Source organism: Physcomitrium patens, chromosome 25 (assembly GCF_059467195.1).
Source record: "Physcomitrium patens ecotype Gransden chromosome 25, ASM5946719v1, whole genome shotgun sequence".
NCBI classification, from domain to species: Eukaryota; Viridiplantae; Streptophyta; class Bryopsida; order Funariales; family Funariaceae; genus Physcomitrium; species Physcomitrium patens.
In genome coordinates, this window is record NC_143434.1 from 6,755,883 (window position 1) to 6,771,912 (window position 16,030).

Consider the following 16,030-nt stretch of genomic DNA (forward strand, 5'->3'; position numbering starts at 1 on the left):
GAAGACGAACTGGATAAAGACGTAGATCATATATTTTGAATCAAACAGCAATTGGGTAAATTGGTGCATATCGGAGGATGCACAGGTTTAGAGGGGGTGAATGTCGTGTTGTAACACGAGTATATCGTGAAAATATAAAGAAAGGAGACTTTTATTAATGTTCAGTTACCTCGAATATTGGGAGCAATGACCAATTCCAGTGCAAATACTGAGTGGCCAGGTTCAGTCACCCCGTTACAATCAGTCGGAGCATCCTGAAATGCTCCATTCGATTCCAATAATGGAAGTCAGCAGGAAGGAAAAGGACCAATTCACACGACGGGTGAGCCTGGTTCAAAGAGCCAATTGGATCCAATTTCAAGAGATCCAATCTAAGTCCTCTTACCCAATATGAGACCTAAATTGGTCGGGCAATCCAATGCAATCTAATTACGAGAAAATCCAGGTCTTACTACGGGCCTCAGCCAATCTGATGCGAAGGACCAATTTGATCCAATTACGGAAACATCTGGGTCTTACTACTAGACTCTTACCCAATATGAGACCTGAATTGGTCGGACAACTCAATGTGGGCTCCGATTCCGTTTCAGGCTGTTTCATCTTTTGTGCCATTTTGGGAACGTCCTTTCGGTAAAAAGATCTCTTAGAGGTAAAAATGGAGGAGAAAGCTCTAATGGCGAGAGCCAATTTTGGATCAAGCTCTGATGGCGAGCGCCAATTCTGAATCCAAGACGGAGGATTGAAGAAATTCAGAATTAAGATTAAGAAATGAGAGGGAAGAGAAGAAGTTTTGGAGAGTTTTTGAAGAATTAGAGAGCTAGCTGCATGTTTCAGGCGGGGAAAAAAGACAGAGAATTGGATTTTGGGAAGATTGAGGCAATCGTTGCTGAAGTTAGTGTTGTAATGGTGAATCAGGATTTTTAATGAAGTGGATTTTATTATTCTTGACTCTTTTATGAAATCGAGTTACGTCTGTGATGAAGAGTTAAAAGGGTGTCTATAGGATTGAGTATGCAGAGTGAATGAAATTTATTGGATTAATCTAAGAAAACAGTCAGTGGATACAAGATCGTGAGTATAAAGCGGTATCGAAGATTAGCAGTTTGGGTTGTTCGGGGTTCTCTGTAACGTCTAGAGACCTACCAGCTGGGGCAAAAAGGACTTTGACAAGCAATTGAAGGGCATTCGTATAGATTTATGGTCTATTCTTGCAGTTGTTTATATTCCAACAGTCAAAAACTGATAAACTGCTTGAATATTGGTGAATCTCCATACTACCTTCTACAACCAGATGCCCGGCGCATTCTCGAGCAAGAAAGCACGTAATACGACACCGCAACCTCCAGTCTATAGATGGATTATGTTTTTCCAACCAAAGAAGACCAAGAATAACAGGATTTGATGGGGTTCTAATAATATTGAAAATAATATGACTACTATGGCCCTTAAACGTCACTTCTATAGGTTTTGATTCATGGGTGATACTACCAAATAATAAAGGTCGCCCATCTATGACCTCAACATGAACAGGTTTGGATTTTTGTACTGAAAGGATCTTATGACGCTTCGCAAATTCTTCGTCTATGAAACAAGCAAATGCTCCTGAATCTAGTAATGCTAAGGTTCTCAGTTTTTGAAGGCCAATAAGCAAAGGGATTGTAAAGCAAAGGGCAGATTGAGCGGAAAGAAACGAACATGGTTGTTGTTGCAATGTTTTACTGTCCAGCTGCACGATTCTTATTGTGGCTGGGCATCCTCGTTTTCTTGAACAAATGTGCCCCTAGTCTTGACAATACATCGATTTTGCTTCTTGGGGTAGTTTTCAACTTTGTGGCCTTCTTCACCACAATACAAGCATAGACCTTCCTCCATACATCACTTTTTTTCTTCTAGGATAAGGGATTTGACACGTACCGCATCAATTTGCATGTCTTTTACCTCTGAATGTGAATTCACGCTGCTTGCTGACATAGTTGGGGCGTGGCGAACCGTATGTTGTCTTGAACATTGGTCTTGGCGATGTTGGAATAGGTGATTATCACACTTCACAGCTTGGCTAATAGCTTCGTTGAGCGTTTGTGGATCAGGAAGAGTTAACAGCAAATCCTTCACATCATCCCTTAAACCCCAATAGAATTGACTTATCAACGCTTCTTCATCCCAATTGATGTCGCATGCTAATTGCTTGAAGTCCGATGCATAGACTGATGTAGAGCGCATCCCTTGTCGTAGTAATCGGATCTTTGTTGTAGCCCATTGAACCTTGTCGTATTCACCAAATGCTTCCGCAAACGCCTCCAAAAAGGTTTCAAATTTGTTTAGTATGGACAATCGTTTCTCAAACAATGGAGTAAACCATGATAGAGCTTGCCCTGTAAGTAAGGTTCTAACAAGCCCAACACGTGATTCCTCCGTTGGATAGCATTTGGGCTGTAAAACTATTATCAACCTAATTTGATTGACGAATCCTTGAAACTTGGAATGCCTACCATCAAACTTGTCCAGAAGGCTAATTCGGGACTCCTTATGTTGTAGAACCAGCGGTGCTTGTCAAACTTGAGACAAAGTTGCTTCTCCAAGTGCAGAAGTTTGAGGCTGGTGCAACCTAGATTGTGCCATCCCAGATGCTCCATCATTATGAAGCCTTGCCACGACTCCTTCAATCTCTGCAGTTCTTTGTGATAACATAGCAAGGGCATTGATGATAGCATCTAACTTGGACTCTGAACTTTCCATCATACTAATGTCTTGGCCTCCAGCCATTCTAAGAAAAGGACAGAAATGACTCTAGAAGAAGACAATATTGATTTAGAGGAGGGTACTCCGCAACCTTTAAAATGCCTTAAGAGCTTCAAAAAAAGGAGTAATCGACTCTCTCCAAGAAGAATAAGACTCTAATATTGTAACAAAAGAAGTATCAGTTTAGAGGAGGGTAATTCGCAACCTCTAAAATGCTAGTACACTTCCAAGTACAGGGGTAATCCGCACTCTAACGAGGAAGAAACTAACTCTGATATCTGAGGTGAGTGAAGTCTCAACAAACTATCATGGACACAAAAATACAGGCTCGAGATCCAAGAAGAAGTTTAAGAAGAACTGGCATGAACTAGATTAATCAGATGAATACAAGAACAACACCAGAGAGGTGAGCTAGAGCTCCAAGAGATGTGTTGTCGAGACTGAAGAACTCTTCAGCCTCGATTCCAATATATACTCCTATTTAGGAAGCTTCTCAAGTAACTTCTACCAACTAGAAAGCTTCTAGAAGGTTCCAGAGACTTGCTTCTAAAAGGTTCTAGAAACTTGTTTCTAGAAGGTTCTAAGGACTATGTCCCTAAAAAATTGTGCTTGTATTGTGGAGAATCTAAGTACAATGCTCAATATTATTCAAAGAAGCAAGACAACCACAAAATGAGGAGTATGGTTGTCAAAGAAGATAGTCATTGAAAAATAAGTTTGTCTAGCTACAATAGGGATCGTGCACTTAGAACCTTGTACAAAATCAAGTGAAGGTCTTATTCTCTATTCAAAACCTTATTTTTGTTTTACAATAAATATTATTTTAAGACCTAAACATCACAAAGCTTCTATGTTGTTAGATTCAGGAGCCTCAATATGTTTTTTAGATGAAGAATTTGCTAAAAGACATAACATACCTTTAATAAAGAGAACTAAATTTATTCACGTAGAAATCATAGATGATCATCCATTGTCTTCAAGAAATATTATTCATGAATTTTTTATTATAGAAATAATAATTAGTAGTCATAGTAGCTTTGTAATATTTAATATTATTAGATCTTCTTTTAATTAAATTATTTTAGATTTATCATAACTAAAAAAATATAATCCAAAATAGATTAAATTTCTTGTAGTCTTGACTTTTTTGAAAGTATAACTAAGAATATAATTGAACAAGTAGAAAGTCATAAGTTTAGTATAATTAAACCTATATTTGTAGGTGCAAGAGCTTTCTTGTATGTTGCAAAAAAAGAATTACCTTGTGTCATTTATTTTGTATTTGTTTCCAATAGTGGAAAGACTTCAAATGGAATCCTAAGTCAATATCAAGATTTTTAAAATGTATTTGAAAAAAAGAATGTGGATATTCTATCAGAACATCATCCCTATAATTACTCAATTGACCTTTAAGAAACAGCTCAACCGCTGTTTGGACCAATTTATAGTTTATCATTAAATGATTTGGTTGAACTCAAGGAATATATTGAAGAAAATATAGCCAAAAACTTCATATGCCATTCTAAATTTCTAGCAAAAGCTTCAATTATATTTGTAAAGAAAAAATATGGATCATTACAAATGTATATTGATTATCAAAAATTCAATAAAATCACTATCAAGAATAGGTATCTGCTACTTTTGATATTTGGACTTCTTGATTAGTTGAATCAAGCTAAGATATATATAAAAATAGATCTATAAAGAACATACAATCTAGTATACATCAAAAAAGAAGATGAATAGAAGATTATATTTTGAACAAAGTATGGACATGTTGAATACAATGTCATGTCTTTTCGTCTGTTAAATGCACCAATAACTTTTCAACATCTAATGAATGATGATTTTTGAGAGTTTTTAGATGACTTTGTTATATATTACCTAGAAAACATCTTAATCTATTCTAAAAATATAAAAGAATATGATCTTCATCTTTTTTGAATGTTACAAAAATTAAGAGATGTAGGACTTTTTGTGAAGATAGGAAAGTATATATTCTAGACTACTCACGTCGACTTCTTAGGATATATAATTTCAAATGATGAACTTATGATGGATCTTAAGAAAGTTCAAACTATTATAGATTGGAAGATTTCAAAAACCATAAAAGATGTTCAATATTTTTTAGAATTTGCTAACTACTACCAGATCTTCATCAAGAACTTCTCTCAAATTGTAGCTCTATTTACACGCTTGACTTGTAAAGACAAATTTCAATGGAATTAAGAAGCAAAAATAATATTTGAATCTTTCAAGAGAGCTTTTATTTTTGCATCAACCTTATATTGCATCAACTTTTTTAATCCATTTTTTATAGAAACTAATGCAACTGACTTTGTTTTGAGTATATTATTATCATAAATGGAAACAAATAATAAACTTCACCCAATAACTTTTCATTTAAGAAAATTTTTAGTAGTCGAGATAAACTATAAGATTTACAATAAAGAACTTTTTGCAATTATCAACTTGTTTCAACAATGGCTCCATTATCTAAAAGATAATTTTAATCTAATCATTGTTTATATTGACCACAAGAATCTTGAATATTTTATGTCACTATGTGTTTTGAATTCTTGCCAAGCTTGTTGGAGCATGTCTTTATCAAGATTTGATTTTAAGATCACTTATTGATCCAAAAAACAATAAAATTTGTCAAATATCTTTTTTAGATATACTTATTTTGCACCAAAAAAAAGAGATGCATCTTTTGATCAACAAAGAGTAATTCTCTTGAAGTCCAAGCACTTTCATCTTTTAGCAATAAAATCAATATTGATTGTTGATTCAAAAGTTGCCAAGAAATTTCAATCAAATATGTCCACTAATCTTTTTGTACATGATATTAAGAATCCTTCTTCTAAGTCTTATGTTACTTCTAAGTTTAAGTTCAAAAACAACCTACTCTATTTTGAAGGAAACTTATATATTCAAAAAATAAAAGCATGTTTATATATTCTTTAAGTAATTAATTAATCCAAAAATTGATTTAATTTATTCACTAAACTTTTATCTAATAAAAAATAAAATATAAAAATAAAAAATATATTTTTAAAGAAATAATTTTTATATCTTTCTAATGGCATAAGAAACATGTATATTTGAGTTATTATGAATAAATTATAAAGGTTTAAAAATAATTAGTAAATAAATTAAAAATTAAATAAAAATATTTTATCTTAAGGATAATTTGCTTATAGATCAAAGGTTCAAACCTCACCAAGACTCACATATAGTGTATAAGGGTCTCTAAGAGAGGCTACAAGGCCTTAGTCTTATCATCCTAACTACCTTCAAGGTACTACAACCCATATGGGACTTGTGCACCACCCTTTTTAAAAGGACTACATTAGTTGTTGGTCCTCCTATTTTCTACTGGTAAAACCAATATTTTTGTATTTTTGACTTCATCATGGTTTTTAAAACATCCAAATAGCTTGGGATCCCTGTGTGGCCTTCAAATCTTACTCCATTTCTTCATAATAGCTCCACAAGTGGTAGAACTCATTTTTACCAAAGTCTTTAAAATTGCTCTAAAAATTCCTAAAAACTTCTATATGAATCCTAAATAAAATTTAAAAATTCTTATAATATTTCTATAATATTAATATCAATTTAAAGCTATATTTTCTATCTTAATAATTTTTTATAGTAATAAAATCAATTTAAATCTACTATAAATCTTACTTTTAATATAATTAACTAAAAAAATATGAGGTTCTTTTTCATGCTTCTTTTAACTAATAACTAATATTTATAGTTTTTTTAAATAAAAAATCCATATAGATATAAAGCCAATGTAAATATTTATCTTAATAAATAATCATTGATATTCAATAATAAATAAAAATATTAAATTAATTAAGATAATTACCTCTAAGACTTATTAAGATGTCCTTTTTTACAACTAATATTCTAATTTTCTATTTGTCGAAGGATTTCTATACTATTCACCATATATTATGGTTTTAAGCACTTTAAATACATCTTTTTATCATAAAACAACTAGTGAGTCTATTTGACAATCCTCATCATGATTTTCTACCAGTCGGACATTTTGGATATAATAAGACTTTAGAACTTATATCTAAAGTTTTTTGATGGCCACAAATGTAGAAAGGAGTAAAAGACTTTGTCTAGTTAAGTGACATTTGTTCAAGGTCAAAAACTCTTCATCATTAATTCTATAGACTTTTTCAACCATTACTTATTTCAAAACAACCATAGTCTTATGTTTCTATGGATTTTATCATGGATCTTTTAATCTCATGGTCTTATGACTCTATACTTATAATAGTACATTGTTTCACTAAGATGGCACATTTTGTACCATGTAAAAAACTATCACAAGAAAAGATATAACCAATTTTTTTTTTAACAATATCTATCATTATCATGGATTATCTAAGGATATTATATTAGATAGAAGAACTGAGTTTGTATCAAGATTTTGGAGAACGCTTTTTAAGATTCTAAAAGTAGGTATAAAACTATCTCCAACTTTTTATCCTCAAATCGATGGACAAAAAAAGCATATAAATAAAATTTTAGAGCAATATTTTAGATGTATCATTAATTACCAATAAGACGATTGGACAATTCTTTTGCCATTGATAAAGTTTATTTAAAATAATATGATACATTCTTCTACGTAATAAATAATTTTTTTTACTAATTATAGATATCATTCATAACTTGATATTTTTGACTTTTCAAGAGTTGATAATCCTACAATAGAAGATTTAGCAAATCAATTATTTGAGCTATATATAATAATGAAGGCATAACTAAAAGAAACTCAAGAACAATAAAAGAACAATGCACATGCTTATTGCAAAGAATAACTTCATTTCCATATTAGTAATACAATATAATTACTTTGTTATAATATTAAAACTATTTGTCCTTATGACAAGTTGGATTATCATAGACTTGGACCATTTCTTATTTATTAATAAATCAATCTAGTTGCTTATCAATTACATCTATCAAAGTCTATGAAAATCCATCTTCTATTTCACATGTCTCTTTTAGAGTCATATAAGATAGTGAATATCTAAGAAAAAAGACAAATACAACCACCTACTATAGAAATAGATAATAATCAAGAATTCAAGGTGGAAGAAATTTTAGACTCATGGAGGTACAAATATAGGTTAGAATATCTTATTCATTGGTGCGGATATAATATTAATAAATACATATGAGAGCCAACAAAAAATCTTATAAATGCAGCAAAGAACATCAAAATTTTTCATCAACAACATCTATCAAAATGAAGGTAAAGGATAGCAAACCTTTGCTATAAAAGAAACACAATTTAAAAAAGATTGCATTCTATTTTTTACCCTTGTTTGTAGTTTTTGTATAATTGTGGCATTAAGAAGATGGAAAATCAACAATTGATAGATTCAATTGAAAAGTCATCATTTGCTGACTTACCCAACAAGACATTATAATTATCATAGCCTTCAAGCTGACGTAATAGAGATGAAGACCTTTAAGAACAACATGTTCTTCCTTGAATAGATGGCAAGATAGAATGCATTTGGTATCACAATCTGAAAAGAGACTCTTGTCATTTGGTGATTTTATTGGAGGTAGGAACAACTCTTAATGGTATAGCAAATGTTTTGTTTGAAAGAAGTTATGAAGGTTTCAACAATGATCAAATAATAGAGTGGTCTTCTTGCTCTAGAGTAAAAGATTATTGATAGTTGAAAGAACCTATTAACTACCTTCAAAAGAAATAAAGATTAGAGTATGTAATAAATATAATTTGCCACATCTTAGACTTTCTCAATATATGATTATTGCTCCTCGTAGAACTTATTATTAGAAGGGGGGATAATATCATGGATATATATCTACCATAATTATTACTTAGATAATAGAAATAAAAAGAAGTACATAAAGTAGATAAAAATAGATTAATTTTATAGTATCTTCTAAAAAAGTTTTCTAAAAGTTTTCTAGATACTATTTTGACTTTATATAGGTTTGTAGTTGATTGATATATTAGAAACTTGGTGATTCACAGAACTCTGCAATTCACACTACGCTTTCATTGCATTCTTCATAGTTGCAAGAGCCAAGATATCTTTTGCTGAGAATGGTATAATATTGTTCATAATATCTCAACTCATAAAACCTCCTTTTCAAGAAGAAGAAAAAGCTTCATAGAGTCTCCATACAAATTTAATCAAAAAAAATGTGAAAATCATTGTGCATTGTGTTTTATGTTCACTGCTGGAGCTCGATAGCTTCACAGCACAAAACAAGTCCAACCATTAAACAATGTGATTTGTACAATTAACAAATTTACAAACGGGTTGTTTGCAATTTTGTGTGTGCAATGATCCTTCAGCAAGTTCACCTGCTAAAACCTTGTTACGACTTCTTCGTCCTCTAAATGAGAAGGTTTAATGAACTTCTTCCAACATCACCGTCTTACAACTAACTTAACCTTCGGACGGACTTCGTTTCATCAAAGACAGTTGACTTCCACAATGCTTTGGCCCTCTCTGGTTCCCTTTTCAGTCACACACCCCAAAAACCCTAATCCTAAAAACCATAAACCCTCAAGTTCGAAAGGCAATTCCTGACAGGAACTTGAACCAAAGATTGCTGCATTATACCAACTTAATCTATGGACTCTCGGACCATCTTTAACTAAAAGTTTACAGCAAGGAAACGCATGTGAAAGACTAACCACCGCTGGTACTGCTCCCACCCTCTCCAGAATTGAAGAAACTCATCATGTGGTAGTCTGGGTCTTCCTCGGGGTCGAACGACGTCTTCTTTGCCCGCACCTTGGGCTTGATTTTGCCCATGATTCAGTCCCCCTCCGGCCGACATAGTTACCGGCCATGTCGAACTTGACGCGCACTGCTTTGAATCCGTACAGGGTGTCGTTCTTCGTTGGAATCGTACCCGACGTCGTCCTGGTGTCACTGCTGGAGCTCGATAGCTTCACTGCACCGTCCACAGGAACACCAGCCACCACTTCGCCACCTGGCACACTCACTTACGCCCCGGCTTTGAGTTTTCCAGTGATCTTGTAGCCCACGGGGCCTGCGTAGTGGAGTTCCGTGACGATCCAGAGCTCTATCAGCTCCTCCCTGCCAAAACTGCAGCGGTGCAGGCAATCAACTTCTCAGAGCCTGAAAAATAAACTAATTTATTGAACCTGTGGTTCAGAACTAGACGTAACTTCAAAGTTAACGTGTAAATGTACTTGGAAATATTCACACTGTTTGTTGAGTCACTTGAAGTTTGAACAAGGTCTAGACGGTCCCCACATTTCTCAGTTTGAATACACAAAATCAGTGAATCCCCATGCATCTAAAATCAGCTCAAAGGAGAGAAAGGGGGCTAGTTGATCTCATGCTGCGAACTCTTTCTTCACTCTCAATGATGGCTTGAACTGCTGTGACTTGAGTTCAGAGACCAGCAGGCTCTTCCGTATGCTGAATTGAAGGATAAGACCACCAAGCACTTCTATTGATCTATTAAAAAGTGAGGAAAGGGTCTAAATAGGGGGTATCTTGTTGAAACTAAATTGGACGACTATACAAGTAACTCAAAATTGTCAAGTCTCAGATCTAATACACTGGAGCGAATTCCAAATGTTACAATAAATATCACCTTTGTGCATGTAAAAACAACGTGGAAACTCACTAAGATACACCCTTCCGCTCCACGGTGTTGATACCTGCAACGTCTGGTTTCCAGCCAGACTTTTGAATTAGAACAGCGAGGGCATCTTCCTCGTACTTAAGGTACAACGGAGCCTTCAAGTCGATGCTGAGGGTCTGGGACTGAGCGAGCTTGATATTGGCAAGCTGCAATATCGATGGTAAGGCCAACTGCACGAGCTCTCTAGTACTGTTACTATGTTCTTTCTTGTTGGTCAAGTTTAGGGTTGTCTTTTCTTGTTGGGGATCAAATTGGCAAGGCTTGAAGAGGGCATGCGTGCAAGGAGACGATGGAGTAGGAACAAGACTCATGCCTCGATACTGAAAGGTACGCTAGGAAATATTGAGGGTCATAGCGAAGCTAGAGATTGAATGATAATTTCGAACGATCTGCGAGAAGAACTCAGTCTGGTTGTCTAAGGAAAGAGGTAAGTTAACAGAGTTATTTGTAAAGTCACCCAAAGTTTCCATAAGATACCTGTCTCTTGATTTATAATATTACTGTTTGTTTACTCTTAATAATTCTTAGATGTGGAAGAGCTTGGTGGTATCTCAACTAGAATCCTTATCAATTATGGAAGAGCTTGGTGATCTGAAAGTTGTTAGAAGTAGTTTTAGCCGCCTTTGATAAGAAGGAGAGGTCATGTTGTATCATGAATCTTAGCTGCCTTTTTTCTCTTTAATTATAGAAATTAAGAGTTATTTAGGGCTGATTTTAGTAATTAAAAATGAGAAAAGAGGTCAAAACTCATGGTACCTTTGCCTCACTTAACAGATAACTCTAACGTCTTGCAGTTTTATGGTTGCCACAATTAGACTTTGAACATATCTTGAAACATATTACATTTTCATGTTTAAATTGGCTTCATAAATTGCCAATAACTCCATAGTTATCTTTGCTTCGTTGATATCATGCCAACTTGTTTCAGACACCATCGTTATTACCCATGCCCATGCTTGGACATAGATGGTTGTTTTTTTTGGAAGATGCCCACTGTTGATCATAGTTTACATCCTTCAAGGACGAACACCGTTGCGTTAAGTTGCATAAAAGAAGGGTCTTGTCGTAGCTTTGATAGTTTTGTGGTGTGCAGGAGATGATGGAGAGAGGGGAGTCGAGCATTGGATCACAAGGCATCACTACAATCCATCCGGGAGACCCAAAGGTACGAGTTCATTGAATGCACTGCGGATGTTGGTGCCTCCCCACCGTGTTCAAATATTAATTGTGGAATGTTTCGTGAATCTACCCATGTTAATCTGGACTTATCAAAATTTGTGCGGTTCAGTTTTCTATACAACAGACATGTAGCTGCAGTCATCACAATGTCATTGCTATCGACTCATTTCCATCACGTGGATGGTGGACGCCACCTCTGTATGGAGAAGACGTATGTCTACAAAAGACGTTGGAAGTGCGAGAAAATCACAGGCTAAATCATTGCGAGCAATTCTTGGAGGTTCTTTTGTCTCAAGACGACTGCATTGAAATTCAGGATGTGCTGCCCTGCTTTTAGAACGAAGAGGGCCTTCTTCCTTTTCATGCAAGACAATCTAATCATAAATCGATCAGGGTTCAGCCACTAGGTCCAGATCACGCCGATTATGAGTCATTGGTGAAGATAAACCTCTCGACCTATTTCTATCACGATCTGTCCAAGTGTGTAAGTTCTAATACCAAAAACATCTATCTGTAAAATGCAGATTATGTGCCCTGCTCGTTATGTGTGCAATATCCACCGTTATTTTGATGATTAACATTAACATGTGAATCTTCGGTGCAGGGTCATCTCGTGTGCCGGCCACGCTCCGATTCTGAATCTGATCTAGAACGACACTTGAATGCCATACTTGACCATCTACCTGACCTTGTCGACCTGAAGCCGAAATTCAAGGAGTACAATGAAGCAGCATGGAAAGCAGTGAGGACCAATGATTGGAAGACGGCGTGCCAACATCACGAGGAGTGTCTTACCATTTTAGAGGGAATGGAGAACCGCCTATGGATATACATCCACACATGGCTTGTGCTTTGGGTGTGCATTCCCTTGGTGCACATGTATCAGATTTGGCTCAAAGACTACCCAAAATGTATCACACTGTACAACCAAATGCTGCAACAACTCAACCGCGAGGATGGGAGTGGGGATGAAGCAAGGCTGGGTAAACTCTACTACGAAATCCTTTGGCACCGCAGGATGGTTTTGTTTGAGTGGAGTCACACGCTGGACAAGAAGCGTAAAGGAGATCCGCTTGGCCTGTACATACGTGCAAAGGCATTCAGTGCGGTTGCAGTGCCGAACGAACAAGATTTTGTCACGCTCCAGGAAATGGTCAATCATTGGGGGAAGAAGAGTGCTATGCAATCGTGTGAGGGCGACATGAGAGTGGCGTTCTGTTTCAATCTGAAGCATTTGTACAATGTCTGTGGCGGTGAACTGTCCAAGCTGATAGAGTGGACAAGGCAGAAGTGGACTTGGATCAATCGTGCCGATCTATCCCAGGACTCGTACATTGAGTTGAAGCTTCAGGATATTGAATCTTACAAAAAAGCCGATATGATCGAAGAAGCCCAAAGAGTTATGGCACAATTGGAAAGTGAAACAGCACAGCTGGGTCCAAGTTCCATTAAATTCAACATTCTTATTTATAAAGCGAGGCTATGTATGGATTCGAACCCTGCGGAGGCCGATAGCTTGATAACTTCAGCGAGACGTGGATTAGAGAAACTGAATTCATCTTCAGATTCTCCATTTGGAGTTATACGACCGACATCCAATGAAGACTCTGGTCGTACTAAAGACGCCATGAAGAGGTTCAAAGAGGTTTTTCCAAAATCCAAGGACTCGTTCTATGGCCAGGAACGGAATCCACTGATGTGCAGATACATTGGAGACCATCTGATGATTTAAGTGTCTTCGAACGCGGGAAAGATATTGGTAAAAGGTGGGACATGCTGCACAAGGCAATAGATGCCTACGAAAGGAGCCTTCAATTGTTGAGACAACCATCTGAGCACACACTGATGTGGACCAGTAGGGGCGAGATTATGGGCCACATGAAGCTAGGTAAATGCCACAGAATCCCCTACCAACTGAAGGATCCATATCTGATGTATTGTGCCAATTTGGGGAAAGACCTGGATGTGCACACGGAATGTGTTCATCTCCAGACCGCAACTGACCATTTGCTCAAAGCTTCCGAATTAGCAACAACGAACAGACATGACGACGCCTTGGAACCTATCAGAAAGGAAATTGGGATGGTGCATTTTTTCAAGGCATTAGCGTTAGTTGATCTAGCACAGAAGCTCGTCAAGCTCATTCCACAGTTCCGAAGTCATCCTGATTTCAAGGGCATTCAAATCCATGAGTCTGAGATCCGGCTGGAGATAAAAGAGCCTGATGATAGAAATTCTCCTCAGACGTCTAAGTTCAAGATTGTGCGAGTCCACTTCCTCATTGTATGAGTGAAAAACGCCGCTGATACTATTGAAGAATTCTCAGGCGGTTCTTTCAAATTTGGTGACAACTGGTTCAAGCTTAAAGTCACCTATGCAACTGAAGCTGAAGGTATGAAGGATGCTGCCAAATTGGACTGCACGTGGATGAAGACCGTATCAATAAAGAGGCCAAGCTCAGCTTTACAGTGCCTTATAAATGACTTCTTTGTGCTGTTACTAAAAGGTATGTACTTAGACAGGATTTGAGACATTAATATCTCATTTGTGGATCACTACAGATTTGATGGAGGAAGTCCAGAAGTCGGCCGATTACCTCAAGGAGAGCATTAAGATGGAATTTGGAAAATTTCCAATTCAATGCTGAATCGGATGATCATGGCCGTGATGGGATGTTAATTAAACCCACTGATTGGTTAAAGGTGGAGGATTCAAAGAAGCAATTCACAATGTTGCAACACTTGATTGGTATCGAGCATTTTGTCAAAGTCAATCGCAAGACCTTGGCTCTGAAGCGATTTTTTCAGCTCGTTTTTCACTCAGATGTGGAGACATGTCGGCAAGGGCTTCGGCAAATACGTAGTTCGACAAACTTGGTGAATTACATGTTATACAAGAAGGGATTTACAAGGGAGTTGGCTGATTGGGGGTATCAACCTGATCCTCAAGAACTCAGCCTCCTTTTCACTCTTTCATCTCAGGTCTTCGAATTATCTGAGGAAAGACTAGTATATATTGAACCAACCCACCCTGAAAGTATTGATGACTCGCTTAATTGGTTTAATATCCAGCAAAATCCTCCAAATTTCACCTTGCCTCAAAAGTGTTTGCTTTGGGCTGAAAGAGGACGCTCGCGCATCCTCTCATACCAGCTTCATCTAGCTAAAAAAGTCCTGCTCCAGGATGAAACAGAGAACATCGCACACAATGTGAACAATTTCACTGATCACGTACACATGTAACTGTTGTACATTCGATTCAGGATTCTATGAAGCGCAGCCCAAATATTGTACCTATGGTTATAAATTTGGTGTATTGGTGGTTTTCATATTACCAATTGTGCTATCTCCTTTTGACCAATTTATGATTTGATAAATCTAACATGCATTGTTGTATCTAGACATAATAGAGCCTATTTAAAATATCGAAATGGTATCAAACAACTTAGAATGTTTGAATTATTGTACTTAGAATTTGCATCTTTTGCATAAAAGTGCCAAGGACGATAGTATTGAAAACCTGCCAATACACAAATATAGCCTCATCCTAGAATTTGGTTCCAAGCTTGGATAATCTGATGGGGTGCTTATCATAAATTTTGAATGATTTATTCAGGAAGGTGATGTGCACATACGCTATGCTAAGCTGACCGAGTTTGAAGAGTCGTATGAATTGCTATCTCTTCTTTATAATATCCATGCCTATATGTCCGGGAAGGAGGACTCTGATTTGAAGAGTGACAAGGACGCTCAGACTAGTCTGGAAAAGCTTTATGTTATCTTCATCAGACCCATTGCTGACTTGCTCGATCGCATGCAAGCCAAGGACAAACTTGTTTTTGCCCGTGACGACGTAGGTATAAATTGAGTTCAAGTTTGAGAACTCTTCTTCAAATTGGTGACGAGTAATTTTGAGGCTGTTGTCTGAAATTAATTGCTGAAAGGTAGCATTCATATGTTTACTTGTGTTGGTGATTTGATCAGGATCTGACCAACTTGACATTCTCTGTTCCACTTGACAAAGAAACTGGCAAATACCTCTTTGAAAACCACACCATCTCCTTCATTCGTGCTCTCCGGATTCTTGTGGACTGTGAGAAGCGGTTCACATCCATTTGCCACGCTTCAGAAATTCGACCATCGGATGCCCTCGGAGACCCTGCTTATGGGTGCGAAGATCGTCTTGAGAACACGTTGGAGGAAGTCATGAATATCTCTAAAAGCTTTCTGGTTGACTGTGTGAAGGTTTTCACTGGAACAGACGCTACTGTTGACAACCTTGTCAAATGGGCCAACTTACATGTTGATACTGCTCAAGGATTTGTTCACGTGGCCGCACATGGTTTTGTAGACAAAAAGAAAAAATCAGGATCTTTCGAAGCTGGCAGATTCTGATGAACCAAACTCTCCAC

The 16,030-nt window shown here is 36.5% G+C and overlaps 1 pseudogene; it reads right to left on the minus strand.

The window, feature by feature from the left end:
- Nucleotides 1–8,727: 8,727 nt before the first annotated feature.
- LOC149986284 (5.8S ribosomal RNA) lies at nucleotides 8,728–8,857 on the minus strand (annotated as a pseudogene).
- Between the last annotated feature and the right edge of the window lie 7,173 nt (nucleotides 8,858–16,030).